At 48.4% G+C, this 24,370-nt stretch overlaps 1 protein-coding gene across 1 annotated transcript in view; it reads left to right on the top strand.

The window, feature by feature from the left end:
- Positions 1-24,370, top strand: part of hdac4 (histone deacetylase 4) — a 699,895-nt gene that overhangs the window by 186,108 nt on the left and 489,417 nt on the right.

Genomic DNA, 24,370 nt, shown 5'->3' with positions numbered 1-24,370 from the left:
TCTCTCTCTAACTCCCCCTCTCCCCCCATGCCCACTCTCTCTCTTCCCCCCCTCACCTACTCTCTCTCTTCCCCCCCCCCCTCGCCCACTCTCTCTCTAACTACCCTCTCTGCCCACCCTCTCTTTTCTCCCCTCTCGCCTACTCTCTCTCTTTCCCGCTCATTTTCACTCTTCCCCCACCCCTCGCCCACTCTCTTCCCTGCCCTTCACCCACTCACACCCTTTCCCCCTCACCCACTCTCTCTCCCCCTCGCCCACTCTCTCCCCCTCGCCCACTCTCTCCCCCTCGCCCACTCTCTCCCCCTCGCCCACTCTCCCTCCCCCCTCGCCCACTCTCCCTCCCCCCTCGCCCACTCTCCCTCCCCCCTCGCCCACTCTCTCCCTCCCCCCTCGCCCACTCTCCCTCCCCCCTCGCCCACTCTCCCTCCCCCCTCGCCCACTCTCCCTCCCCCCTCGCCCACTCTCCCCCTCCCCTGGCCCACTCTCCCTCCCCCCTCGCCCACTCTCCCCCTCCCCTCGCCCACTCTCCCCCTCCCCTCGCCCACTCTCCCTCCCCCGCCCACTCTCCCTCCCCCCTCGCCCACTCTCCCCCCCCCCTCGCCCACTCTCCCTCCCCCCTCGCCCACACTCCCTCCCCCCTCGCCCACTCTCTCCCCCCTCGCCCACTCTCCCTCCCCCTCCGCCCACTCTCCCCTCCCCCCTCGCCCACTCTCCCTCCCCCCCTCGCCCACTCTCCTCCCCCCTCGCCCACTCTCCCTCCCCCCCTCGCCCACTCTCCCTCCCCCCTCGCCCACTCTCCCTCCCCCCTCGCCCACTCTCTCCCTCCCCCCCTCGCCCACTCTCCCTCCCCCCTCGCCCACTCTCCCTCCCCCCTCGCCCACTCTCCCTCCCTCCCCCCTCGCCCACTCTCCCCCCCCCTCGCCCACCTCTCCCTCCCCCCTCGCCCACTCTCCCTCCCCCCTCGCCCACTCTCCCTCCCCCTCGCCCACTCTCCCTCCCCCCTCGCCCACTCTCCCTCCCCCCTCGCCCACTCTCCCTCCCCCCTCGCCCACTCTCCCCTCCCCCCTCGCCCACTCTCCCTCCCCCCCTCGCCCACTCTCCCTCCCCCCCCCCACTCCCCTCCCCCCTCGCCCACCTCCCTCCCCCCTCGCCCACTCTCCCTCCCCCCTCGCCCCCTCTCCCTCCCCCTCGCCCACTCTCCCTCCCCCCCCTCGCCCACTCTCTCCCTCCCCCCTCGCCCCTCTCCTCCCTCCCCCCCCTCGCCCCACTCTCCCTCCCCCCTCGCCCTCTCTCCCCTCCCCCCTCCCCCTCTCTCCCTCCCCCCTCGCCCACTCTCCCTCTCCCCCCCCCTCGCCCACTCCTCCCTCCCCCTCGCCCACTCTCCCTCCCCCCCCGCCCACTCTCCCTCCCCCCTCGCCCACTCTCCCTCCCCCCTCGCCCACCCCCCTCCCCCCTCCGCCCACTCTCCCTCCCCCCTCGCCCACTCTCCCTCCCCCCCGCCCACTCTCCCTCCCCCCTCCGCCCACTCTCCGCCCCCCTCGCCCACTCTCCCTCCCCCCTCGCCCACTCTCCCCTCCCCCCTCGCCCACTCGTCCCTCCCCCCTCCCCACTCCCCCCCCGCCCACTCTCATCCCCCCCCCCCCCCTCGCCCACTCTCCCTCCCCCCTCGCCCACTCTTCGCCTCCCCCCCCTCGCCCCCTCCCTCCCCCCCTCGCCCACACTCTCTCCCCCCTCGCCACTCCTCCCCCCCTCCCCACACTCCCCCCCTCGCCCCTCTCCCCCCCTCGCCCACTCTCTCCCCCCCTCGCCCACTCTCTCCCTCCCCCCGCTCCCCCCATCTCTCCCCCCTCCGCCCACTCCTCCCCCCCCCCTCGCCCCACTCTCCCCCCGCCTCGCCCCTCTCTCTCCCCCCCCCCTCGCCCACACTCTCTCCCCCCCCCCTGCCCACTCTCTCTCCCCCCTCGCCCACTCTCTCTCCCCCCCCGCCCACTCTCTCTCCCCCCCTCGCCCACTCTCTCTCCCCCCCTCGCCCCCTCCTCTCCCCCTCTCTCCCCCCCCTCGCCCACTCTCTCTCCCCATCGCTCACTCTCTCCCCCCCCTTGCCCACTCTCTCTCCCCCCCTCGCCCCCTCTCTCTCTCCCCCATCCTCCCCCTCGCCCACTCTCTCTCCCCCCCCCTCGCCCACTCTCTCTCCCCCCCCCTCGCCCACTCTCTCCCCCCCCCCTCTCTCCCCCCCCCCTCCCCCATCTCTCTCCCCCCCTCGCCCACTCTCTCTCCCCCCTCGCCCACTCTCTCTCCCCCCCCTCGCCCACTCTCTCTCCCCCCCCCTCGCCCACTCTCTCCTCCCCCCCCCCTCGCCGTCTCTCTCTCCCCCCCCCTCGCCGTCTCTCTCTCCCCCCCCCTCGCCGTCTCTCTCTCCCCCCCCCCTCGCCCACTCTCTCTCCCCCCCCCCCTCGCCCACTCTCTCTCCCCCCCCCCCCTCGCCCACTCTCTCTCCCCCCCCCCTCGCCCACTCTCTCCCCCCCCTCGCCCACTCTCTCTCCCCCCCTCGCCCACGCTCTTTTTCCCCCTCCCTCACCCACGCTCTTTTTCCCCCTCCCTCTCTTTTTCCCCCTCCCTCGCCCACTCTCTCTTTTCCCCCTCCCTCGCCCACTCTCTCTTCTCCCCCTCCCTCGCCCACTCGCTCTTCTCCCCTTCTCTCTCCCTCCTTGCCCATTCCCCTTCTCTCTCCCATCTCCCTCCGTGCACTCTCTTCTTTCCCCCCCTTGTCCACACTCTCTCTTCCTCCATAGCTCACTCTCTTCTACCCCCCTCGCCCATTCTTTCTCTTCTCTCACCCGCTCACTCTTCCCTTGCCCATTCCCTTTCTCTCTCTTATCCCTCCTCGCCCACTCTCTTTCTTTCTTTCTTCTCTTGCCCACTCTTCTTTTCGCTCTCTCTCTCTCTCTCTCTCTTTTTTCTCTCTCTCTCTCTTCCCCCCCCTCGTGTGTGCGCACTCTTTCTCTCACCTTCTCTCTCTTCCCCCCCCCCCCCCCCCCGCCCACTCTGATGCTAGTGGGCCCTGCTCACTGTGCCTCATGCACCATTCAGGATGCCTGGGCCCCACTTCCTTGCATATCCGCTCCTGGGATCCCTGAACCTCAGCTGATTGATCCTCTACCTGCTCTCTGCATTCTCCAATATTTTGGAGTTGAAGAGAGATGGTTTAGGACATCTCATTGTTTTGACTAAAGGAATGATGTGTCATTCGGAATATAACAAAATAAATTAGTTTGGTAACCTCAATCCAGTACCTTGTAGGCCTGGTTTAGCCATGAAAAACTTGACTGAGGCCAAAGATATGGGGCAGGATTCTCCCAGCCCGAGCTGTGCGGTGAATTGGCGCCAGCATGGTTGACGCGGCGCCGGTCACGGGCCGCTACATGCAGCCAGCCCGCCAATTCTCCAGCCCGGATGGACCGAGCGGCTGTAGGAAAAGAGCCGAGTCCCGCCATCGCTGTTCTAACCTGCCCTGGGCCGGCGGGACCTCGGCGTGTAAGGGTCAGGTGACGGCCTGTGGGGGGTCCGACCCTGGGGGGGGCCTCCGATCAGCGGGCCGGCCTCTGTGGCTGGGTGCCTCCTTTCCTACGCGCCGGCCCTGTAGTCCTGCGCCGTGTTGCATTGGGGCTGGTGCATTGAAGGAGGCCACTGCGCATGTCCTCGCTGGCGCTACTGCGCATGCGCGGATCCTGCGGTGCTCAGTTCGCGCCGGGATCTGGAGCGGCGCGAACCATTCCAGCGCCGTGCTGGCCCCACGTTTACAATGGCGTGGACACTCTGCTGCGGGAATGGAGAATCCCGCCCATGGAATTTGGGGAAAGTGGATATTGATACAGTAGTTGCAGCTTTCTTGAGGTGGGGGCTGAAACGAATTGTTGGGCAGAGATTGAGCATAATTTTGCACCTACCCTTGCTGGGAGGGTTTTGTCTGTTCCAAAAGTACAGATATGTTCCATTTCCAGGTTGGCAAACACAAATTATTTAAGATGCGGAAAAAATGAATTCAAGGTCTCTAAGCTATCTACTTATGCAGTGTGAAATTAGATAATGAGCTATACTACAAAATAATTTTGATTCTCTTGTTTCACATGTACAACCTTGTGGTTGATGAAACCTTTTACTTTTCAGTAAAAACGGCACCTGGGTACAGGGAGAAAAAAAATTATTATGGATAGCTCCCGGTGCACCTGCAAGCTGCTTCACGTCTACACAGGTCAACCCAAATTTGGATCAAGCAGCAGATTGTTATGTTGTAATTATAAATTTATTTTAACATATCATGTGCATTCTGTACACCTGGGATTGAATTAATATGCACTGAGACTAATTAACATGCATGTTGCTTGTTTGTATGCAAGTGTTGTGCAATTCCGTTTATTAGTTGGATAAATATAATTTTGAACAACTGCTTAGCAAATAAAATAAATAAATTGAGAGTCTAATCTTGTTCAAACTGTTATACCCACTTTGTTTGCAGTGTATTTAAATTGTGTGATCACACCATTATTGAAGCTGTCAGTTGGTTACTGTACCAGGAAGATTTTGGAGACAGTAGTATAGTGGTATTGTCATGGACTAGTAATCCAGGAACCCAGGGCAATGCTTTGGGGACATGGGTTTGAATCCCACCACGGCAGATGGTGGAATTTGAATTCAATAGAAATCTGGAATCAAAAGTCTAATGACCATTAAACCATTATCAATTGTTGTAAAAACCCATCTGGTTCACTAATGTTCTTTAGGGAAGAAAATCTGTCACCCTTACCTGGTCTGTTCTACATGTGATTCCAGATCCACAGCAATGAGGTTGACTCTTAAATGCCCTCAGGGATGGGCAACAAACGCTGATCCGGCCAGCGACACCCACATCGAATGTACAAATAGAGAAGAGTTGTATAATTTCCTGTGCTAGTAATAGGTTGCTGAGATAATGTGTGCTATGTTACGACACCCTGGGTCAGGACATGGTCAATTCCAGCCCTCCTTGACCCGGAATCACAACACAATGGAATTAACAAATAATTCTTATAAAAGTGCTCGAAGTCTTTGGCACTTGGCTGTCCAATAATTACAGTCACCAGGTTTGAAGATTTAAGCACAATGACTGTTTTATTAATAATACCTATAATGAAATATGCAGCAAATACAATTGGTTAACTATCATTTAATCCCTAATCCCTACTTTAACTTGACCTGCCTTCTGTATTATTTATATATATCACACACGACAGTCAAACACAGTGGAGAGAAGGGTGTAAAAATTATAATGAAAGGAATAAAAGCCTTTGTTTCAGATGGTTGTTTCTCGCACACTGTCCTTCAAACTAGCTTTCAGGTCGAGATTCCTGCTTTCCAATCTGTACTGGTTTTCACCAGAGATTCATTCATTCCGGTCTCTACAGTTTCAGAAATACAGCAGTTCACAGCATTTCTGGAGAAAACACGAGGGAGAGTGAGCAGTCTTTTTTTCTGTGTGTTCAGGTCTCAATTCTGCTTTCTTTGGGTCTCAGGAAATCTTCCCACTCAGACAGGATCCACTCATCACCTATTACTGGGCGGAATTCTCCGCTCGCGCGATGAATCGGGAAGGCCGTTGTGAACTCGGCCGAGTTTCACAACGGCCTCGGAGGCCACTCCTCGCACCCTATTCCGATCAGCGGCGCTCCGTAAATCTCGGCCACCGGGCCTTGACGCTTGCGTCGAGAATGACGTGACGGCGGCGCCTAAGTGACGTCAGCCGCACATGCGTGGTTGGCCGACTCCAACCTGCGCATGCGTGGCTGACGTCACGACGGCTGATGGCTCCAACCCGTGCATGCGCGGTTGCCGTCTTCCCCTCCGCTGCCCCGCAAGACGTGGCGGCTTGATCTTGCGGGGCTGCGGAGGGGAAAGAGTGCGTCCCTTTGAGACGCCGGCCCAACGATCGGTGGGCAACGATCGCGGGCCAGTCCCCTCCCGAGCACGGCTGTGGTGCTCACTCCCCTCTCCGCCCCCCCCCACAAGCCACAAACGAGCATTTGGCGCCCATGTTTACGACAGCAGCGACCAGGCGTGGTTGCCGCCGTCGTGAACCGGTCGGGCCGCTCGGCCCAACCGGGCCGGAGAATGGCCGGTCGCCGTGAAAAATGGCGAGCGGAGATTCTTCCGAGAGGGGCGTGAAAGAATCACGGTGGGGCAGGGGGGCGTGTCGTGAGTGCCTGGCCCTCCCGCGATTCTCCCACCCGGCGTGGGGAGCAGAGAATCGCGCCCACTGCCTTTTGGTCAATTCATTGGCCTCCAGCCAACCAATAGAACCAAGTCTCACCCCATCTCTTGGGTGCCACGTAGTTTGAGTTCTGCTGTTCAAAGCAACACCATATATGATGTTGCGGCAAACAAATAAAGGGGAAATAAGGGAATCATCATGTTCACGGCCATTTTGGAAGCCACTTGCAGCCGGCATTATTAACAACCGGCTGCTGCGGCTGTTGTGCGCAGATTTGCGCGATCAGGAGCGCCATGACGGACGGCTCCGCGACCCTCCCGACACCCGCCCGCGACCCACCCGTGGGTCGCGTCCCCGAGTTTGACAATGCCTGGTATACATGGTTGGAATGAATTATGTCTTTTATGACTATTGTGGGCAATTGGGACTAGCTTTGTAGTTAAAAACTGGATGGTATGGACAAGTTGGGCTGAAGGGTCTGTTTTCATGCTGTAAACCACTATGACCTTTACATACCTCCCTCCCTAAAAGGAGTGAAACATCAGGGCACAGATGTTTCTTTTTTTTTTAATTTATAAATTTTGCGTACCCATTAATTTTTTCCAAATAAGGGGGAATTTAACGTGGGTAATCCACCTAGCATGCACATCTTTTGGGTTGTGGGGGCAAAACGCACGCAAACACGGGGAGAATGTGCAAACTCCACACGGACAGTGACCCAGAGCCGGGATCGAACCTGGGACCTCGGCGCCGTGAGGCTGCAGGGCTAACCCACTGTCACCGTGCTGCCCCGCAAACGTTTCATTATGAGGTATGCAAGACATAAATCACAAACACATCCATCCATCCCCATTATTTAAGGTCCCTTCCAGTCTCTACATTGATCAGTAGTCAGCCCTTAAACCCCTGACAAAGCATCCGCAATCGCGTTATCCTTTCTGGGTGTGTGTATAATTTTTGACATCGAACTGTTGGAAACTTCAATGGAATAATCTTGCTTTCCTGGTTTTAAACATTTCCATAAACCTAAGCAGATTATGCTCCGTATAAACTTTGGCATGTTGGACATGTACTTCAAAATGCTGAAGGGCTCGTATCATTTCCCCTACTCATAGGCCACTGGTATCTGTGGTAATTTTAATGGCCTGGATAAGTCGGGGCAGCCAGCACCGATTTGCCTGCTAACTTGGCCATCAATCTTCCAAACTCTACTTGGTGTTCATGGACTGCACCATTTTCGTTTGTTTCCACAACATATCCAACGTGCGCTGTATTTCAGTCCATAACTGAGCCAGTCTCCATGGTTTTAGTCGAGATGGACGTGGCTTTATTACGTGAGTTTCTTTTGTCTACATCATGATTAGTTAACTGCATGCCCCTGGTATTTCCCTCAACTCTATCTATATTCTTTCTGTACCTTGATGAGATCTTCTCTCTCTTCTCCTGCTGATAGGTTTGCATCTATGGTTTTAGAACTCCCTCTGATATATTCAAACAGTGCTCTGTTTTCACTCTTCTCTTCAAAGTCAAAGGCAAGGCTATTCCCGTTGTAAGGTTTCTGACTGCCCAAATTGGAGAGGGCACCTGAATGAGTTTCTTCTACATTTCTGTCTCGTGTAATGTAGCCAGTCCTTCTGATCGTCCAATGAAAGTTTATCCAAATTCTGAGAATCTACAGCCAAACTACAAGCAGTATCGTCAATGCTGAGGGAAATATTTGTTTCCTTTTTAATCAGTACACTTCAACCCCTCAAGGTTTACATTCTCTCTTTTTCTTAACATGGATTCAAAATTGGCTTTAATTACTGGGAGCCAGCGTACCACAGGGAACTTATTATTTGTCATTTATATAAACGACATAGATGACTATATGGTGGGTAGGATCAGTAGGTTTGCGGATGACAGAAAGCTTGGCCTTCATGTTTAACAATGAGGTTGAGTGTCTTGGGTTGCAGGAATGGGATGGCCAAATGGGCAGAAAGGTGGCAGATGGAATTTAACCATGAAAAGTCTGAGGGAATGCACTTTGAAAGGAGTAATTTGACAAGGAAGCGTTTAGTGAATGGTCTGACACTGAGAAGTTCCAAGAAACAAAGGGACCTTGACGTGTTTATCTATCCTCAGGAACCTGAGAAAGGAGCAGTGCTTCGAAAGCTAGTGAATCGAAACAAACCTGTTGGACTTTAACCTGGTGTTGTAAGACTTCTTACTGTGCTCACGCCAGTCCGACACCGGAATCTCCTGTTGCTCGTTCTGGATGAGTGTGCTTAACACTCAATTTGGCTCTTTTTCGTTACTTAGCTCTGGAGTCGCCAGGTATCGTTAAGATACCGCCACAAGTTTCAAGGTCAAGTTCAAAGCAATAAAACCATACACCAATTAGTAAGTTCAAACAAATGAGTTTATTATAATACAATTATAATCTACTCATGCACACGCTAAGATGATTAAGCTATTCCTACCACTAAATAAACCAATACTTATCTTAAAGGGAACTGCCGGATCAGGGGACAAGGCCTCTTGCTCTGCACTGGTCCGCAGACTTCATGTTGGTACGGGTTAAAAGGGGTCAGGAGTGTCTATCTCTGGTAGCGATCGTTGTGAGACACTTACTTGCTGGCGGCTGCTGTCCCAAACCTCTCCTCTCTCTCTCTTGGTCAAGGTCTTCTTTGGTAAAAGCTGGTCGAGGGGCTGGTCCAGAGAGGAGGGCTGGTCAAGAAGAACAAACTAAGTTTGGGACCTGTCTTTTATAGGTTCCAGGGCTTCGTGCCCTTTTGGGCGGACCCTTTACCTGCTGGGAATCGATTGGGTCTCTTCCCGATCGATTTGTTTGAATCCCCCCAATACTGAGGCTGTCTCTCGGCTACTGGGCGGTACTTCAGGTGCTTTGTTTTCGAACCCCGCTGGTGCCGGAGTGTCTGGTTTCCCATACACTGTTGCAATCACTTCTATATTTGTGTCCATTGTCCCTGGGATCATTCCATTGCTATGTTAACTATCCCGGAGATTGCCTCATTAGTATGCAGAATGTTCGTTTCGGTGCTGTCTGCTCTCTTAGCAGACAGAATACACATTGGCTTGGTGCAGCCTGCTTGTGCTGCAAACATTGTCCATTTTAACCTGCAAGCTTTGCGTTCCTCCATTTTGTATTGAGGGAATGGCCAACTTCGGTGGCTACACTCCACATCATGTTTATCCATAGATCTCTGAAGTCAGAAGGCCAGGTTAATAGGGTGGTGAAAAAGGCATATGGCACATTTGTTTTTTATCAATTGATTCATAGATTACAAAAGCAGGTAGGTCATGATGGAGCTGTATAGAACTTTTGGTGAGACCACAGCTGGAGTATTGTGTGCAATTCTGGTCACCGCATTATAGGAAGGATGTGAGTGCACATGTTATTCGATGGGGTGCCGAGGCAATTCACTAGGTTGATTCTGGAGTTGAGAGAATTGGCTTATGAGAGACTGAGTAGACTGGGCCTATACTTGGAACTTAGAAGAATGAGGGGGATCTGATAGAAACATATACAATTATGAAGGGAGTAGTTAAGATAGAAGCAGGGAGATTGCTTCCACTGGCGGGTGAAACTAGAACTAGGGGACATAGCCTCGAAATAAGGGGGAGTAGATTGAGGATTGAGTTGAGGAGGAACATCTTCACCTAAAAGATTGTAAATCTGTGGATTGGATTTGATTTGTTTATTGTCACGTGTACCAAGGTAGAGTGAAAAGTATTGTTCTGCGTGCTGTTCAGACAGATCATTCCGTACATGAAAAGAAAATACATAGGACAAACATAAAATACACAATGTAAATACATAGGCGCAGACATCGGGTGAAGCATACATGTGTGAAGAGATCAGATCAGTCCAGAAAAGATTTAGGTGTCTGTTAACAGCGGGGAAGAAGCTGTCTTTGAATCTGTTATTGCGTGTTCTCAGACTTTTGTATCTCCTGCCCGATGGGAGGTGTAGTTAGAGCCAATGGATAGGAGGCGGGTTTGCGTGATGGAGTGGGCTGTGTTCACGACTCTGTAGTTTCTTACGGTCTTGGGCCGAGTATTTGCCATACCAGGTTGTGATGAAATCGGATAGGATGCTTTCAATGGTGCCTTTATAAAAGTTGGTAAGAGTCAATGAGGACATGCCGAATTTCCTTAGTTTCCTGAGAAAGTATAGGCGCTGTTGTGCTTTCTTGGTCATAGCATCGATGTTAGTGGACCAGGGCAGATTGTTGGTGATGTGCAGACCTAGGATTTTGAAACTGTCAACCAGTTCCACCTCGGCATCATTGATGCCGATGGGTGTATACGATACTTTGCTTCCTGAAGTCAATGACCAGCTCCTTAGTTTTGTTTTTTTTAAATAAATTTAGATTACCCAATTATTTTTTCCAATTAAGGGGCAATTTAGCATGGCCAATCCACCTACTCTACACATTTTTGGGTTGTGGGGGCGAAACCCACGCAGACACGGGAAGAATGTGCAAACTCAGTGACCCAGAGCCGGGATCGAACCTGGGACCTCAGCGCCGTGAGGCGGTTGTGCTAACCACTAGGCCACCATGCTGCCCCCCTCCTTAGTTTTGTTGACATTGAGGGAGAGATTGTTGTCGTTACATCATGCCACTAGGTTTTCTGTCTTCCTCCTGTATTCTGACTCATTGTTGTTCGAGATCTGACCCACTAAGTTCGTGTCTGTCATCAGCAAACTTGGAGATGGGGTTGGAGCCAAATTTTGCCATGCAGTCTTGTGTGTATAGGGAGTATAGTAGGGGGCTGAGTACGCACCCTTGCGGCGCCCCGGGATTGAGGACTGTTGTGGAGAAGGTTTGTTGTTTATCATTACTGATTGTGGTCTATGGGTCAGCAAGTCAAGGATCCAGTTGCAGAGAGAGGAGCCAAGTCCTAGGTTTTGGAGCTTTGATATGAGCTTGGCTGGATTATGGTGTTGAAGGCTGAGCTGTAGTCAATTAATAGGAGTCTGACGTAGGCGTTCTTGTTGTCGAGATGCACCAAGGATGAGTGTAGGGCCAGGGAGATGGCATCTGCTGGTTGTGGCGGTATGTGAATTGCAGTGGATCTAAGCATCCTGGGAGTATAGAGTTGATGTGCCTCATGACCACCCTCTCGAAGCACTTGATTACAATTGTGTCAAGGCCACCGGACGATGTCGTTGAGGTACGTTGCCTGGTTCTTTTGTGGCACTGATATGATGGTGGTCCTCTTGAAGCTGGTGGGGACCTTGGAACGGAGTAGGGAGAGGTTAAAGATGTCCGCAAACTCATCTGCCAGCTGGTCCGCGCAAGATCTGAGCACACGACCAGGGACTCCGTCAGGATCCGTCGCTTTCTGGGGGTTCACTTTCAAGAAGGCCGATCTGACTTCGGAAGCTGTGATGGTGGTATTGGTGGTATCAATAAGTATCGGTGTGTCCGAGGCTGCTGAGGCACTTGACAGTGGTTTGATGGTATCTTGCTTGAACCGAGCATAGAATGCATTGAGTTCATTGGGGAGGGCTGCGCTGCTACCGGAGATTCTACTCAGCTTCGCTTTATAGTCCATAATGTTGTTTAAGCCTTGCCATAACCGACGAGAGTCCGTGACGTTAGTCTGTGACTCTAGCTTGGTCTGATATTGTCTCTTGGCATCCCTGATGACATTGCGGAGGTTGTACCTAGATTTCTTGTATAGGTCAGGGTTGCCTGTCTTGAATGCCTCAGACCTGGACTTCAGTAGGGAGTCAATCTCTCAATTAAGCCATGGTTTCTGGTTGGGGAATGTACGCAGTCTTCTCACATTTGCTGATAAAGTCTGTGACAGTGGTGGCATACTCGTTTAGGCTGATCGGTGGACCGGTTCACTGTCTCCAAGCAGTCACATAGGAACTCTTCTGCCCAGGGAAGCAGTTGAGGCTTCCTTGTTGGATGTTTTTAAGGCAAAGATAGATAGATTTTTGAACAGTAAAGAAGTTATGATGAGAGGGTGGATAAGTGGAGCTGAGTCCACAAAAAGATCAGCCATGATCTTATTGAATGGCAGAGCAGGCTCGTGGGGCCGGATGGCCTACTCCTGCCCCTAATTCTAATGTTCTTATGTTGCCTAGATGGAACATTTTAGTTGTGAAGAGAGGTTGGAAAGGCTTGGGTTGTTTCTGCTGGAGCAGAGAAGACTGAGGGGCACCTGATCAAGGTATACAAGATTGAGGACATGGGCGTGATGGATATGGAGCATTTGTTCCCCTAAGTTGAAGGATCAATTATGAGGGGGGCACAAATTCAAGGTAAGGGGCAGGAGGTTTAGGGGGATCTTGAGGAAGAGCTTTTGGTGACGGTCAGTAAAGCACTGCCTGGGAGGGTTTTAGAGGTGGGGTGCCTAACATCCTTTAAAAAGAACCTGAATGAGTACTTGGCACGTCATAACATTCAAGGCTGTGGGCCAAGTGCTGGCAAATAGGATTAGGTAGGCAGGTCAGATGACTTTCATGCGTTGGTGCAGATTCGATGGGCCAAAGGGCCTTCTCTGCACTGTATTATTCTGTGATGATTATTTTCAGTGACAAGAAAAGCTGAGGGTTCAATCTTTGCAGAGTTTGTTGGCTTTATATGCACTATTCTTTGTTTCCAGTTTTTACCTCCTCATCGGAGTCTTCGGAATTACAGCTCTTAGCTCCATTCAGTAATACGGACTGATACAGTTTGTGCTTTCCAGATGTCAACTGTCTTCCACTGTTCTTTACTTTTGGAATCAGAGGATAGCAGATTGTCGACTCCATGAACTTTCCATTTTTGGTTAACAGGTGTAGTTGCAGAATCACTATGGTTCCACCGTAGGTGGAAGGTTCCACCTCCCTCCTCATTTTAAAAGGGAATTGACCACTAATTATTTCATCTCCTTTGCTATTTGCTTCCTTTACCTTGAAGAGGCTCTGTGGGCTTTTCAAAGGATGTGGGCTAATCAGTTGTTTACTTGGTGTCCTTTCACAGACCTCATCCTGAATAGCTGAAGCCATGCTACATTCCTTCAAAACAGGCATGCTCTGGGAAATATTTGCACCTGCAGTGAATGGAATTGGGTTTATTGCAAGAGGCTGTAACAAGTCCAATTCATTTTCTTCTTCCGATTTGCTCTCTTTCCTAGCTTTGGAAGACTTACTTGCCATCAGTTCAAGGTTAGTTAGTGACAGATCTATTCGGTAGTTTATCATTTGTTCATAATCAGAAGCCAAATGGGATTCAGAACTCTTGTTTGAATCTTCACCACTGTTATTACTGTTCGATTCGGTCTCCTCTTTTTTAGGATCACCTTCAGTTTTAGAGTTCTCTGAATCTGGCTCTCCGCTAGATTTTATCTTTGACAAACTTGTGTGAGGAATCATTCTTGTAGAGGTAATTGCATTAGTATCAGCTGATTCAAATTCACTACCGTTGTCATTTGATACGTGATTTATGTCTTTCATAATTTCTTTGGGGCATTCCCAGTGAGTTTTCCTAATTCCCACCTGTCCTGCCATTGGCATCCCATGTGCTACCTGTAGTACTTCCCTTGGATTCTCTGGATGAAACAGCAACCTTGGGTGCAGCTGTAGCCTTCACTAATGCCAAATAATTCCCCAAAAGTCAGTTTACTCTGTCCATTGGTAACTCCTTAACCACTCCAGCAACTGAACCTGACATTAAAGCACACTCCAATTGTACGTCATACAATGGAAGTAGGATAATCTCCACCTATCCCATTCACCAATATCATATCTTTCATTGAACTCTCTGGAGGGAAAACCAAATCCTTCTCCACTAAGAGAGTTTAAGTAGCAGCTGTGTCCCTTAAGATAGATATGGGTTTGGCTGTATCAGTTGAGGAAAATGGCATGATCTTCCGCTTCAACAAAAACCCTGCATATCTCTTGTCTGCCTCATTCATCATACCTGCGACCACATCAGTATTTACTTCCGGTATCCTTAGTCCAGTTAAAGCTAGTCTGCCATGTAGTATTTTCCACTTTTTTTGCCTTTTTAAAATCCTCCTTATGAACTCCAACAAGTCCATAGGCCTACTTTGCAACTTCCAACATGCTAAAACAAATGTGTCCCACTTTATTATAATGGCAACACCTACGCTTTTGAGACGTACCTTCACCCTCGGAATCATCCTTCCTGGCCTGAGGAGGAGATCCTGGAGCATTCCCAGCTATTCATTCCTTACCTTGGCTACCTGCCTTCCTTTCACTCTCCCACATCTTATCCTTTTCAGAATTATGGGGGTGATGGAACAAAAGTTTAAATTTATGGATCAGCTTATAATCGTCAGCCATAATTGCTGCTTGTCTAGCAGTTGTCACCCTTTGGTCTTCAATATGAGTTCTTATCATAAAAGGTAGGAAATTCTTAAATTCCTCTCAGAGAATGACCTCTCTGAGACTTGAAGGGAGTTGCAACTTCCAAAGCTCTAATATTGTTCTGCTTAACCCTTTCAAATTCTGCTTATGTCTGTCCCAGCTGTCTCCTTAGATTCCAAAGCTTTTGGCTATTGGGACGGTACGGTGACACAGTAATTAGCACTGCTGCCTCACAGCGCCAGGGTCCCGGGTGCAAATCCGACCTTGGGTGACTGTCTGTGTGGAGTCTGCACATTCTCCCCATGTCTGCGTGGGTTTCGTCTGGGTGCTCTGGTTTCCTCCCTCAGTCCAAAGATGTGCAGGTTATTGTATTTTTTCTTAGTACCCAATTCTTTTTTTCAAATTAAGGGCAATTAAGTGTGGCCAATCCACCGAGCCTGCACATCGTTGGGTTGTAGGGCTGAAACCCACGTAGACACGGGGAGCATGTGCAAACTCCACAAGGACAGTGATCCGGGGCGGGATCAAACCTGGGTCCTCAGCGTTGTGAGGCAGCAATGCTAACCACTGCGCCACCATGTCGCCCTAAATGTGCAGGTTAGGTGAATTGGCTGTGCTAAATTGCCCCTTAGTGCCCAAAGGCTAGATGGGGATATGGGGATAGGACGGACGATTGGCTATGGGTGGGGTGCTCTTCCGAAGGGTCGGCGCAGACTCAATGGGCCAATTGGCCTCGTTCTGCACTGCAGGGATTCTATGATTCTGTACGTTTTGGGAACCAATTTGTATAAACCCAGAATAGCCTTTTTTTACCTACTCATGGTTCTTAGACACCCCGCCTGACAGGGAAGCATAAACTTCCTGTCCTCTCTACCAATTTACGTTGCATGTGTAATGTCAACTTTTATTTTAACCACTCCATTTAGATTTCTATTTTCTCAAAAGCCCCAAAAAAGGATTCAACCTCTTTTTCTGTATTCAGATTTTGGGAGGGCCTGTACAAATTGCCACTAGTTTCGTTCTAGGATTAAGCTCCCCTCTAGTTCCCATCAGGTCCCCTCTAATTTCCGCTACCTTAAACTGGAAATCTCTCTCTTTTGCTTGTTCCTCTCTCTCTATTACTGCATATTTCATTATAGTTATTGTTATTAATAAAAATAATCATCTACCTCAGAACTGTGGATGCTCAGGCGTTGAAGATATTTATGGCTTTGCTCAATAGATTTTTGGACTCAAAAGGAATCGATGGGATATGGGGATTGGGCAGAAAAGTGTAGCTGAGATCAAACATTTTGTTGAATTGTAGAACAGGCTAAGGAAGCCAAATAGGCTAACCCTGCTTGTTTTCTTATAATCTGATGAGCTAGTGCTTCTGCGGGAGATTTTGCGATTTTTTTTCAACTGAAACTCATAACTGAAATGAAATACATAGATTGCGACAGGTTATGCTGAGCAGGAAAGGAAAAAAGGTCCAAAAAAATCATTCGGAGATTACCAGAGAAAGCTGGAATACTTGGATATATGGAATGAGAAATGGAAACAAGATCTTGGCTTTGGAGAAGTGAAATAATGTTTGGCTGTGCAGTTTTTTAAAATGCTGCTTAAGCCTGTGTGGTGGAATGACCAACTGAATTATGAACTAATTAGTGAATTGCAAATCTGTTTGTATTTTTCAGGCATTGTGATTGTGTTTCAAGAGGTTTATGTGTTTATGCAGAGTGTTGTTCAGAAGGATTAGTTTTAATGAATGGCACTCCAGTTAGGAAGACTTGTAGTTGTGCTAGATTTAATGATTCACATTTGCAGGATGAATTTGAAAGGAACTTGAATGATGTTGAAGGTTAAGAGGAGAAGAATTAAAGGACGGTGTTGCATAGTTGTGATATTGACATCTATTAATTAATATTTCATTGATCCAGGCTGTATGTACAAGTTCAAAATATAATGAAACTTCCTGCTGAAAGGTCCAATGTTCATTGAGGAAGCAGAGGTGAGGTTTAATTTCTCAGTTAGGAATTAGTCAGGAGGAACATTTTGTGATGCCCGAATACATGAATGTGGTGATTTCTCATCAATGTTTTCAATGGTTTGTTCTGCATTGTTGATTTCATCCGGACCACCTCGGGCCACTTGCAATGTGCGTCTACTGTGACCACGACCATGTGCTCCTCGAAAGGACCAGCAAACTCAATGTGTAGTCATTGCCACGTTATTTTAGGCCACTCCCATGGATGCAACCTTCACCTTATTTTTCTTTCTATCAATTCATTTTATTAATTTCTTCCATTGATTCATGTTTTTCCTCACCATTGTCTCTCACCCCATCCCACTTGGGCCGTCTGTTCCCTGTTCTTAGTTGTCCTTTGACACTACTTACCTTTGTTCTGCCATTAACATTTTCTGATCTCTTAATGTGTCATTATCAGCACTTTCCTAGCCTTGATCGCCACCGTTTACATTCCGTTTGCCTGTCTGTCCACGATATCAATTTCCACCGATCGCTGGCGCTCTATCCTGCTCCACGCCCCCCTCCCAGACATTATAAATGTAATCCTATTTCCAATTCTCTCTAACTTTTGACAAATGTCATCCACATTAGCTCCCTTGTCCCTCCACAAGATGGTGTCAGACCTGCTGAGATTGCCCAGTATTTTCTATTTTTGTTTGCTGTATTTTCATAGTTGTTATTCTTATTTTCTTCCGCATTGTGAATTTTCTGAGCTGCATTTGGTTTATTCTTTTAAAAGTGTTGTGTTTTTCCTTGAACCTTCTTCAGGAAGGTCTTTCTGTGTGGCCAGTTCCATAGAATCCCTACAGTACAAAAGGAGACCACCTGGCCCATCAAGTCTGCATCGAGCCGACATAAGATCACCCTGGTTAGACCGTAAGACACAGGAGCAGAATTAGGCCACTCGGCCCATCAAGTCTGCTCTGCCATTCAAACATGGCTGATATTTTTCTCATCCCCATTCTTCTGCCTTCTCCCCATAATCCCTGATCCCCTTATTAATAAAGAACCTATCTCTCTGTCTTGAAGACACTCAGTGATTTGGCCTCCAGAGCCTTCTGTGGTAAAGAATTACACAGATTCACCACTCTCTGGTTGGAGAAATTCCTCCGCATCTCTGTTTTAAAGGATTGTCCCTTTAGTCTGAGATTGTGTCCTCTGCTTCTAGTTTATCCTACGAGTGGAAATATCCTCTCCACATCTACTCTATCCAGGCCTCGCAGTATCCTGTAAGTTTCAATAAAATCCCCCTTCATCCTTCTAAATCCCAAGAGTACAGACCCAGAATCCTCAACCGTTCCTCATACGACAAGCTCTTTATTCCGGGGATCATTCTTGTGAACCTCCTGTGGACCCTTTCCAAGGCCAGCACATTCCTCACAGTTCTCCAAATGGGGTCTGACCAGAGCCTTATGTAGCCTCGGAAGTACATCCCTGGTCTTGTATTCTCGCCCTCTCGACATGAATGCTAACATTGCATTTGTCTTCCTAACTGCCAATTGAACCTGCACATTAACCGTAAGAGAATCGTGAACAAGGACTCCCACATCCCTTTGTGTTTCTGATTTCCTAAGCATCTCCCCATTTAGAAAATAGTCTGCCTCCATTTCTCCTTCCAAAGTGCATAACCTCACACTTTTCCACATTGTATTCCATCTGCCACTTTTTTGCCCACTCTCCTAGCCTGTCCAAGTCCTTCTGCAGCCTGCCTGTTCCCTCAATATTACCTGTCCCTCAACAGATCTTTGTATCATCTGCAAACTTAGCAACAGTGCCTTCAGTTCCTTCCTCCAGATCATTAATGTATATTGTGAAAAGTTGTGGTCCTAGCACAGACCCCTGAGGCACACCACTAGCCACCGGCTGCCATCCTGAAAAATACCCCTTTATCCCCACTCTGCCTTCTGCCAGTCAGCTAATCCTCTATCCATGCCAAGATCTTACCCGTAACACCATGGGCTCTTAATTTATTTAACAGTCTCCTCTGCGCCACTTGTCAAAGGTCTTCCGGAAACCTAAATAAATCACATTCACTGGTGCTCCTTTCTCTAACTTCCTTGTGACCTCCTCAAATAACTCTAACAGATTTACCAGACATGACCTTCCCCTTGACGAAGCCGTGCTGACTCGGTCCTATTTTACCATGCACTTCCAAGTATTCCATGATCTCATCTTTAATAATGGACTCGAAATTCTTACCAATGACCGAAGTCAGGCTAACCGGCCTATAATTTCCCGTTTACTGCCTTCCTCCCTTCTTAAACAGCAGTGTTACATTAGCCACACTCCAATCCTCTGGGACCCTTCCTGCCTCCAGTAACCCCTGAAAGATCATCACCATTGCCTCCACAATCTCCTCGGCTATCTCTTTTAAAATCCTGGGGTGTAGTCCATCCGGCCCAGGTGATTTATCCACCTTCAGACCCTTCAGTTTCCCCAGAACCTTCTCCTTAGTGATGGTCACTGCATTCACCTCTGCCCCTGATTCTCCTGGAAGCTCTGGCATCCCACTGGTGTCTTTTCCTAGACTTTACAGAGCAGAAGGAGGCTATTCAGCCCATCGAGTTTGCACCGGCCCTTACAAATAGCACCCTTATGAAGCCCACATATCTACCCTATCCCCGTAACCCCCATTTAACATTTTTTGCACACCAAGGGCAATTTAGCATGGCCAATCCACCTAACCCGCACATCTTTGTACTGTGGGAGGAAACCGGAGCACCCGGAGGAAACCCACGCTGACACGGGGAGAACGTGCAGATAGTGACCCAAGCCCAGAATCGAACCTGGGAACCTGGAGCTGTGAATTAACTGTGCTAACCGCTATGCTACTGTGCTGCCCAATGTCTTCCACCGTGAAGACTGATGTAAAGTAAATATTCAGTTCCTCTGCCATTTCTGTGTTTCCTATTATTACTTCTCCAGCCAAATTTTCCAGTGGTCCAATGTCTATTTTTGCCTCTCTCTTACCTTTTTATATATTGAAAAAAAACTTAGGCTCACTGCCCTGCCATATCTTCATAACCTAACCTGCACATTTGTGGACACTAAGGGGCAATTTAGCATGGCCAATCCACCTGGCATGCATGAGGAAACCGGAGCACCCAGAGGAAACCCACACAGACCCGGGGAGAACATGCAAACTCCACACAGTCCCAAAGGCTCAAACCCAGGTCCCTGACGCTGTGAGGCAGCTGTGCTCATACCATGGATATTTTTTATAGCTATATTTTTATATATTTTAACTATATTTTTCCCTAAAGTACAGTAATGCATGAACAAATGCACTGAACATTAGTAGACCAAACTTTTAGGACAACCCTTTTTATTGAGAGATCAGTGTAGTGATAACATGAAAGGCTTATTGTTTTTAAAGATGATAGGATCATGTTGGAGTCTGAAGTTGAATGTGTAATAATGGTGCAAAATTATGGAGACTGGATTGAATGGTGGGGAGCTGCAGCACGTTAAGGGATGAATTATTCGTAGCATTTTTCACAAACAAAATGCATCACAGCCAATTCATTATTTTAAAATATAATTGGTCACGTAAGCAAATGGCGAAGCCAACATGTGTTCTGCACAAATAAGCGAATGACCGCAGGGAAGAACGTTAGCTGTTGCTTAACTAAATACTAGATTGTTTTGTATCTGACTGAATAGGCACTTGGGCTTCTGTTTGTCATCTGTGATAAATGTAAGAAATTGTCTTTTTTTTTGCAGAAATGTTGTGAAAATCTGAGTGAGATGCATCCAGACAGTATGACTGCTGAAGCTGTGATTAAAGTGTCTTAAAGGTTAGGTAATAATTGATTTGCAAGTGAAGTGTTCTCACAGATCTTGAGAACCATTTACTTGTTTACAGATAGCTAGGTAATGGAATATTGTTTTCCTTTGAAGGACCCCTGGGGTGTCGATAATCTGAGGGTTATTGTGTTTGGTCCTGGCTAAACAAGTCAAAGGGACATCTTGTAAGAAGAGACAAATGAATGCCTTATGATTTGGGTACAGATGATGTCGTTAATGGGAGGAGCCAGTTCTGCCAGCAAAAGTCAGTTGGTCCTAGAATTCTCATTTGAACTGAGATGCTTCAGTTTGGTCCTCAAATGTGTTCTCACCAAAGTTTCTGCACAGAGAAAAGAGAGTAGAAACCAGGGGCCGCCGAAAATCCCGCCCCCGCCGTGGCAGAAATTCTCCGCCACCTGGGAATTGGCGGGGGTGGGAATCGCGCCACGTCAAGCGGCGATTCTCCGGCCCGCGATGGGCCGAAGTCCCGCCGCTGGGAGGCCTCTCCCGCCGCTGAGGTTTGAACCACCTCTGGTGGCGGCGTGATCGGCGGCGCGAGTGGGCCCCCGGGGTCCTGGAGGGGGGGGGGGGGGCGGGACGAACGGAACCCGGGGGGTCCCCCCACGGTGGCCAGGCCCGTGATCGGTGCCATGGCGGAGGCAGAAGAGAATTCTCCAGCGTGCATGCACCGGTGGTGACATCAGCGGCAGCTGCCGCTGACGTCACCACCGGTGCATGCGCGAACAGGCGAAGGCCTTTCGGCCAGCCCTGGCGCCGGGCCTGAAAGGCCGCTGGTGCCGGTTTTGGCGCCAGTCGGTGTGGTGCCAACCGCTCCGGCACGGGCCTAGCCCCTAAAGGTGCGGAGAATTACGCACCTTTGGGGAGGCCCGACGCCGGAGTGGTTGGCGCCACTCCCCTACACCGGGACCCCCCACCCCGCCGGGTAGGGGAGAATGCCGCCCCTGGTTTGTAACTTTATTCATTAATGCTATTTGAAATATATTGGTTTGCTTAATTGGAGTGCAGTGGCAGCTTTGCAAGGTTTTCTCTTTTGCTTAAGAGCTGTTATAACTGATAACTGTAAAGACTATTTCTTTGTTGCTAATGTGGTTAATACAGTGTTTCAATTAAAGTTGGTTTTACCATAAAAGATACTTATGGATTAGTGGGTAGCTCCTGTGGGTAGTGGTAGTGTGGTAGTGGGTAGCTCCTATTTACAAATTCCAAATAGTTGGGTTCTCATCTGGGATCGTAAGACATCTCATCTGAAAGATACAGGATGCTATCTCTACTGAACTAGGCAAGGAAAGATAAAGAAAGTAAAGAAAAAATGCTGAAAATACCCAGCAGGTCCAGTGACATCTATAGTGAGAGAAAGAGTTAATGGCCTGTAACGTCTTGGCTCCCCAGCGCCGGATTTGGGAGATACCCCAGAGATGCACGGGGATTCCTTCTCTGAAGTTCCTAGGTAAGCAACCATTAGCACCACAATTGTCCAGAAGCGCTAAGTTCCCCTGGACAAATTGCACTGCACTGGGAACCATCCGACAAAGTGATTTACATCGCTAACGTCTGTTATGCTAATAGTTACTCTGACAATGTTAGAAGAAATAAGAGCTCTTCTAACTTCAGCATAATCATTTTAAACACCCAGATCGAGCATGGCATGTGACTTCTCCTGCACTCCTGACCCCACAGGGTCTCCCTCACGGAACGTTCTCCCCGTGTGTGCGTGGGTTTCCTCCGGGTGCTCCGGTTTCCTCTCTCAGTCCAAAGATGTGCAGGTTAGGTGGATTGGCCATGCTAAATTGCCCTTAGTGTCCAAAATTGTCCTTAGTGTTGGGTAGGGTTACTGGGTTATGGAGCTAGGGTGGAGTTGTGGGCTTGGGAAGAGTGCTCTTTCCAACAGCCAGTGCAGACTCGATGGGCCGAATGGCCACCTTCTGCACTGTAAATTGTATGAAAGAAGCGCAGAGGTTTTCGGTGAATAGAACTCCGAGTTAAGATACTGGCAGCAGAGTTTTGAAAGATCTCTGGCTTATGTAGCGTGAAAGATGGGAGATAGGTTAGGAGAGCATTATAATAGCCGTATGTCATGAAGCAACAAACGCATGAGAGTTTCAGGAACAGATGAGCTGAGAGAAGGGCATAGATGGGTAATGTTAAGAAGGTTGAAGTAGATGATCTTGATAGTGAAGAGGATATGTGGTCTGATTCTCATCTCTGTGTCAAGTAGGACACCCAAGATTGAGAACCGTCTAGATTATCCTTAGCCAGTGAGCGAAAAGAGGGATGGAGCCAGTGGCTAGGGAACGGTATTTGTGGCGGTGACCAAAGACATTGGTCCAGATTTTGTGTCTAAATGTAATGGTCAGTTTTCCAGCGCTCACCATTATTGAAGAGAAATTTGGACACTAACTTTCAATGATTGCACATGTGTAGTTAAATGTAGAAATCAGGAAGTTGCTGCCAAGGTCACCTGCTCTGCCAGAGGCTTTGCTATAACAGGTATTCATTCTATCATTTAAACATATGTCAGGGCGTGAAGTTAGGATATTTGGGTGAAAGCTGCCTGTTATACATCATAGAAAAGAAAATAGAGCTTGTCCATTAGTGTGTAAGCGCGTTTTAATGGTATGATGGGTCTTACCATTGACCAACTGCTCTGGCAAATTAACTTTTATAAATATGGAGTCTTATTAATTCAGATTTTAATTATTTTTTAAGATTTAAAAAAAATGTAAAATTTAAATACTTTTCCTCTCCAATTCTTTGTTTATCCATTTTACTCTTAATCCCATCTTTCTTTCCCTCCTTTTAGTTTGCTTTCTGTACATAATCTGGTATTGAAATGAATATTCTAATTTTATGCTTTCTGGTTTAGACTCTGCATGTCTCATTCAGATTTCTTCATTCTTCATTGATTGGAGGATACACAGTTGTTTTTCTGTTCATAAGGTCCAAGATCCTGTAGAGAGGACACTGTGCTGCTTTGGATTCCTAATCACTGGAAATTCCAGTGTAAAAATCCACAGTCTATGGACAAGTGTCATGTGCAATGAATGGCTAGTGTCACTCGTTCACTGCTGACTTGCAAAATTGAAGCCTTGTCTTGGCATTACTAAGAGAGTTTGCTAAGAACAAAGACCAACAAAATAAAGTAAACCTACATTTGCTTTAAAACACACACCAATTTCTTGCAATAGATTATTGTTGGTTACTGCTGGGGTATTGATACTAGATATGGTTGACATTTTTTGATATTTGCACTGCATCTCTTTGGCATACTTGGGCTTTACTTGATTTATAATCACTTCCCTCTCCTCCACCATTATTTAGGAAACATCAGATTTTTATCATGTGGGTAAGAATCAGTTACCACTCCATGACATTTGTACATCAACATGCTACTGGTTTTGTGAAACATCATCACTATAGATATGTATGAATGTTGGTTAACCCTGTGGGCAACTCAATCACTGACCACACCCACTGAAATTGATTCAACACATAGCTTTGATCTTGCATCAAACAAAAGCTACTTGGTTGAAAAAGACAAAATGCTTGCCGTGCATAATATCCAGGTTTGCAATCAACAAATGAAAACGAATCTACTAGATTTCATTTAAATTTCAATCATAGTGTACTCTTAATTACTGTACAAACATACTGCATATGCTAGCCTTTTATGTCCACTCATTTTAAAAGTGCTTTTTTCAGTTTATCAATTAAAACGTTTTAAAAATTATAGTTGATTACTTTTATCACATGAAGATTTGTTGATTTGAAAAAAATAACAAATGATGTTTATATTGAAATAAGTATTTAATGTGTTGTTTTGACATGCTCAGTAGTGTTTTTCAAGAAATTGACATGTTTATTGTACAACAGAGACTGGGTTTAAAAGGAAATGTGCAGACGTTGCTGGTATTAGCCATTTCCTTCTCCTGTTTTCTAACTTCAAAGTATGCATGCAAAGGACTCTAAAGACAAAACG

Source organism: Scyliorhinus canicula, chromosome 2 (assembly GCF_902713615.1).
Source record: "Scyliorhinus canicula chromosome 2, sScyCan1.1, whole genome shotgun sequence".
In the NCBI taxonomy this organism is placed as follows: Eukaryota; Metazoa; Chordata; class Chondrichthyes; order Carcharhiniformes; family Scyliorhinidae; genus Scyliorhinus; species Scyliorhinus canicula.
This window is presented reverse-complemented; position numbering and strand designations above follow the sequence as displayed.